A 6,000-nucleotide genomic window follows, 5' to 3' on the forward strand; every position below is an offset into this window, starting at 1 on the left:
ACGCCAGATGTGGCTGCCCTGCTGCTTCACGTCCCATCTCCGTGAGCCATGCCCAAAAGGCACGTGAAATCATTGAGAGCAAATAGCGCCCCCAGAAAACGCAAAATGATCCTCCTGAACCCCACACGGCCGCCATCTTGGTGGATCCACGTTAGAGGTCATTGGTAGGTATCCCCACTTGATGCCTGAATAGTACTCACACGGACTCGATTTCTTTTCGCTTTTCCTGGGTGCCCTAGCCAGAGAGATCACGTGGGCCGGAGAGCAAACACAGAACAGAACAGAGCCCCGAACCACAGCCAAGTCGAGGGCGTGCGGAACCGCAGGAACTCACAGAGCCTGTGAGGGGACCCAGATGGGGAAGAAGCGTCCGTGCTCACGTATCTCTGGGGAGGTTGGAAGGGGCGCCCGCCAGCGAGGCAGATGCCGCGCGAGTGGCCGGAGACGTTTCTCCGTGGGATCTCTCGGGATGTCGCAGGGTGCCGGGTGCAGGGGCACCCTGGGAGGCCCGGTCCACCGAAAAGCCCGAGAAGTCTTCATGTGGGGCAGGCCCGGGATGGTTTCTTGCAGGGCCGGGCGAGGAGAATTCGGGGGCCCATACCTCCAAGCCCCACACGTCTCGAGAGGGCTCCACGTGGCATTCTGAAAGGCCGGGCGACGGAGGGAAGGGGTTCGTGGCTGCGGACGACGCCTGGCTGGAGGAATTCTTTGTCTTTGGCGACGGTTCACCCCGTAGGTCAGGTCATGAGGTTCCTCGACACCTTCCACGGGGCGGATGTTCACACGGGGAGTGGGGACAGGACGGCGGACTCGCAGGCCACCCTCCTGTCCCCACTGCTCCCCTCCCTCCAGCACTGGAGTTCGAATCTAGATGGGCCTCTGACCGCTCACATCGCTGGGTTTACATCGTGCCGGCTTCACCTTCGATTCTCACAAACTGGCACTCTTGCTGCTGCTAGAAGTGTCCTAGAGAAGAAGACATCGGGTTCCGTACCAGATCAGCTTCTTGGACGTGGCCCTCTGGAGCCCGTGGCTTTGGCTTCAGGGGAAGCGCGCTGCCTACGGTATAGCCTGGCCCGGAAGCTCATCCGAGGATTCCTAAGGAGTTCGCGGGCCCCGAGGATTCTGTTTCCGAAAAGCGTTTTCTGGAACCGGGCGACTTGGGAGAACGTGTCACTGGTGTGGAAAATGGAAGGCCGCTGTCAGAGGGTTCAGTGACCTTTACGCTCCCTCCTTTCACTTGAAAGGCGTCTTCTTTTTTCTCCCCACCCCGCCCCCCAACCCCCCAACCCCCCGCAGCACACACACACCCGACAGCTTGCCTGACCGTTGTTGCTGGGGAGATGAAATCCCAGGAGACGGGAGGCCAAGTCTCTCTCACACCCCGGGGCAAACGATAGGAACGGGTCCCCAGCCGTGTGATGTCTCCGTGTCTCAGCACGGCCGACAGTCTCCTCCTCTTTCTAGGTGCTCCCGTTTCCTCCACCCCCCACCCCCCACCCCCACCCCCCCCGCCACCGACCCCCGCCCCCAGCAGCCCTGCCACCCCACCCCAGACCCGACCGCCCGGCCCGGCCGCCCGGCCGCCTTTCCTTTCCGGTGTTTGTGGCCAGTTATTTTGAAATCCATGTTCTCCTGACCTCAAGCGCACTTTCCCCGCCCACCGGCGCATGCTTGTGTTTGTTGTCGTTGGACTTGATCACGGTCTCGACACAGGTTGACTTTCGTTTTCTCTTGTTGGGGGTCCGAGTGTCTCCTTCTTTTCCTTTCTTGCTCCTGGGCTTGCGTGTCTGTGTCTGTGTCTGCTTTCGAGAAGTCCTGCTTTGTTCTCCGAGCAGCGCTTGCCTGGTTTCGCTTTGCCGGTCGGTCCCTCCCTCCCTGCCTCCCTCCCTTCTCTCTCTCCCTCCCTCCCTCCTTCGGGGGAGGGGGCCCGGGGGAGCCCGGGATGTCACTGGTGCCCCTCTCTCGGCCGTCCCCGCCCCGAGCCCCGCCGCCCGCCGGCGTCTCCGTGGAATGTCCGCCCACCAGCCTGGAATCGCGTGGGTGGGGGGGGAGCGCGTCTCCTTCGTGGCAGCCTCCTGGGGAGCTATTTCCCAGCTCCTCTCCCTTCCTCTGCGGCCGGGGTCGCGTCGCGTCGCGTCTCTCGGAGGCGGCGGCTCCGAGCCGAGCTCGGGCGTTTGGGCGGCCGGCGCTGTGGCGTCCTCGGCGGCCGGCGACAGCGACCCGTCCTCGGGACATTGGAGCCGGTTGTCAGGAGCCACCTGGCGGCCGCTTTTATAGTGTCCCTCCCCTCTGGAGCTTCGGCGACCTTCAGGAGGGTTGTGACTCAGCCGCCGGGCCCGAGGGCACAGCTCTCAGAGACCGGCTCTGCTGGCAGCGACAGTGGCGGTGGCGCCGAGGCCTAGGGACGTCCTGCTGTCGCCGGAGATTGGTTCTCTAGGTTTCTGAGGAGGGTGGCCGTCGCGGCGGCGGCGGCGCTCCAGAGCCGGGCTCTGGGGTGGCCTGACCGGGCCTCCCTCAGGAGGGTTTGCTTTTCGCCCTCAGGAGGGTTTGCCTTCTTCTGCCAGGAGGGTTGGCTCCCGCCCTCAAAAAGGGTTTGCTGTTCGCCTTTTCAGAAGGGTTTGCGTCTCCCTTCAGGAGGTTTTTGCTTTCCCGCCCTTTCAGGAGGGTTTGCCACCCCCGGAGGGTTTGCTTTCTCACCCCTCCCCAACTCCCTGAATCACGGCCAGGAGGTCAGGGACCGGCTCGAGCCGTCCTGGGTGCCCCGGACAGGACGGTCTGGGGCCCCGGGCGTGGTCCCTCGTTGGGGCCCGCTCGTCTCGTGGGAGGCGCCTCGCCGGCGGGTCTCTCTTCGTTTTTCTCTTTGGCAACTCGAAGCCAAACCCCCGCTCGGAGACTCGGACGGACGGACGGGTACACCTACCCGTGCGGGCGAAGGGGGAGGGCGTCTCCGGCCAGCTCCCTCCCCCTTGGCGTCTGCGCCCCCACTTCGCCCACCGGGCGCCCCCTTCGCCCCCCTCCCCCCCCCCAGTCGACCAGATGACCCCCGACAGCTCCGGGCCTGGTGTTTCTGGGGTAGTGCTGGGGACAGGTGGCGGTGCCAAGGTGCCAAGGTCCCTCCCTGCCAGTCGTGGGTGGGCCCCGCTGTCGGGCGCTGTCATTTTGTCGCCCGAAATGGGCCTTTTCTGCCACCAGGTAAGTGCCGACACGGTCTCTCTCGGCGTCTGCCGCCGAGGACTTTGGGCCTCTGGACGCACGCGGGGCTCTGGGCCTTTGGGCCGCCGGCCTGGGCCTGTGCGTCGGCTCCCGCGTGGCGTGTCTGGCAGACCCGACCCGTGGCGCCACCTCCGGTCTCTGGGCGACCCGAGGGCGGCGGGGCGAGGCGCCGTGGGTCTTCTACCCTGTGTGACCCCCGCTGCGGGCGCCCGGTGGTGGCCGGGACGACCCCCGCTCTGTAGGCTCCGTGCCCCGTGTCAGGCAGCTCCTCCTCCTGGGGTCGTCGGCGGCTGTCGCCTGAGGTGAGGTGAGGTGTGGCGGGGGGAGGCGGCCGGTGAGGCTTAAAGCGGGCCCCTCCGGCGACTGCCCTCACCGTGCCTTCCCCCCTCCCCCTCGGCTCAACGGATCGATGTGGTGTGGTCGTGCTCTCCCGGGCCGGGCCTAAGCCGTGCCGGACGAGGGACGGGCGTTCCTGGTGAACGTGTGCGGTCTTCTCGGTCTGTCCACGGGGCCCCTCGCCTGCCTTTCCCCCTGCCCGTCGGGGAGGGTGAGGAAGGCGGGAGGGTGGGTGCGGCCTCCGGCCCTGACTCTCGGTCTCCTGCCCGCCCCCCCTCCACGGGGCGTCAGTGAGGCCGTCGGTCTTCGGACACAGCGGACGCTCTCGCTTCGCCTTCTCGGCGCGTGTCCCGCGAGCGGCCCTCCCCGCGGTGGGGAGGGCTGTGCCCGCCGCTGCGCCGCGCGCCCCGCGTGGGTGGGTGAGCGTGCCTCGTTTGACCCTCGGTGGTGCCCCTGGAGCGCTCCAGGTCGCCCCCTCAGGTGCCTGAGGCCGAGCGGTGGTGTCGTTTCCCTTAACCCGGCGTCCTCCTCGGGTCCCCCACCGCGGTGGGGTGTGTGTGTGTCCCGCGAGTGGCTCTCGTTGGGGGAGGGGTCGAGACGGGAAGAGAGGCGTGCCTGTTCCCCTCGCCTCTTCCGTTGGGGGCAGGTGCTGCCTCGTCGTGGAGGCACGGGCCGTGCTCCGGCCCCGACCGTGCACACGCTCCCGTGTGGTCGTCCGCTTACCTGTACCGCAGACCCCTCCCGCCCAGTCGAGGATCGGCGGCTCGTGGAGCGCCTCCGTGGGCCCGAAGGAGAGACGATGGGGTGAGGGACGGCGCGCCCTCGGTGAGAAAGCCTTCTCTAGCGATCCGAGAGGGAGCCTCTGGGGTACCGGAGCCCCCGGCCGCTGCCCCTCCTGAGTGCGCAGTGTAGCCGCCGTGGCGACTGCCAGAGCACGTGGGCAGAATCCCCCCACCTCTCCTCTGTGAGGGGGGATGGGTGCGCCGGCCCCGCGGTGGGGCCGTGTGCCGCTCGTTGCCTACCGCGGCCCGCGCCTCCCCCCGCCGAGTCGGGGGAGGGTCCCGCCGGGCCCCGCCGGGTGTCCGGCACGTGGGGGGGAACCGTGCGTGCGCCGCGTGCGTGCGGCCGCCCCCGCGGTGTGAGTGCAGGAGGAGAAGGGCCGGGGGGCGACGCCCGGTCGGCCCCGGCTTCCCCAGCCCCGCGGCCGTGGCGAGGAGGAGTCCGTCGCGCCCGCCCTCGTCCCCGAGCCGGTGGCGGCGCGCGGGCACGGTCTGGGCCGCCTCGCTCGAGAGCGTGTCCCCGGGATGTGGCGCCTCGGGGTCAGACTAGATGGAGAGACGGATCCGTCGAGGGTGGGCGGAGGAGACGGGTGGACGGCGCCGCCGGCCCTGGCGGCGGGGCCGGGGCGTGGGACTCCGCTCCGGGGCCGGCCGGGGCCGGCCGGCGTCCCAGGCGTCGCGGGACCGCCCTCGTGTGTGGGTGGCGGTGGGATCCCGCGCTGGTTTTCCTGGCGGCCCGGCCGTGTTCCCGGTGGTCTTTTCTGGTCCCCGGGCGGCGCCCGCGCCCCCTGTCCCGTGGCCGTCGCTGTGCGCGCTTGCCGGCCCCTCCCCGCCGCTGCCGGCCTTCCTCCTCGGCCCGCGCGTGCGACCGCCCGCGTGCCCTTCCCCCCTGTCTGGGACCGAGTCGGCTTCGCCTCCTGTGGGTGTCGTCCCCGGGCGGAGCAGTGCCCTCGGAGTCCCTGAGAGAAGTGAGGGGAGGGGCCTGGCGCGGCGGGGCCGCGCGAGTGAGGGCCGTGGCGGGCACGCCGGTACGCAGGCGGGAGAGCGTTCTCCCGGGCCGGCCGCGGCTCTGGGTGTGTGTGTGTAGGTGGCGGTGGGCGCGAGCCCCCGTGAGGGGAGCCTCCCCCACCCTCCGCTTGGGGGTGTGGGGGGGGCCGGAGAGGCCAGTCCGCCGCCCCGGGTGTGCCGCGGGACCGCCCCTGTGCTGGGAGGCCTCCGGCGGTGAGATCCCGCGGTGCGCCCCGGTGGCCGACTCGCTTCCCCCGGGTCGTTTCGAGCCATCCTCCTCGCGGTGGCGCGCGGCCACCCCACCTCTCCGCCGCCGGTTCCGCGCCGCCGCCGCGTCTCGCGCGGCGTTGGCCTCACGCGGCCGCAGCTCGTCGGTGCCCCTCTCCGTCCGTCCGTCCGCTTCGGTCCGCTCCCCCGTCTGCTGCTTCCTCGGGGCCGCGCCCTGGTGCGTCTCGCCTCCCGGGCCTGCCGCGGCCCCGATCCGTGGCCCGTGCCGCCGCCCGTCCGCCGCCGACGTCGTCGCGTGCCGGTCGAGGGGGGAGCGAGCAGCGGGACTCCCACCCTTCCCCGTCAGCCTCCCGCCGCGCTCCCGCTCCGGTGCGCTCGCCCGAGCCGCGGGTCGGGTCCTCCCCGGTCTGCCCCCGCGGGCCGGTCGCCGTGT

General features: G+C 70.0%; 1 long non-coding RNA gene across 2 annotated transcripts in view; it reads right to left on the reverse strand.

Moving 5' to 3' along the window:
* Positions 1-6,000, reverse strand: part of LOC145534278 (uncharacterized) — a 28,517-nt gene that overhangs the window by 4,337 nt on the left and 18,180 nt on the right. The window lies entirely within an intron of this gene.

This window comes from Giraffa tippelskirchi, chromosome 14 (genome assembly GCF_054371585.1).
Source record: "Giraffa tippelskirchi isolate mGirTip1 chromosome 14, T2T-mGirTip1v1.2.pri, whole genome shotgun sequence".
NCBI lineage: Eukaryota > Metazoa > Chordata > Mammalia > Artiodactyla > Giraffidae > Giraffa > Giraffa tippelskirchi.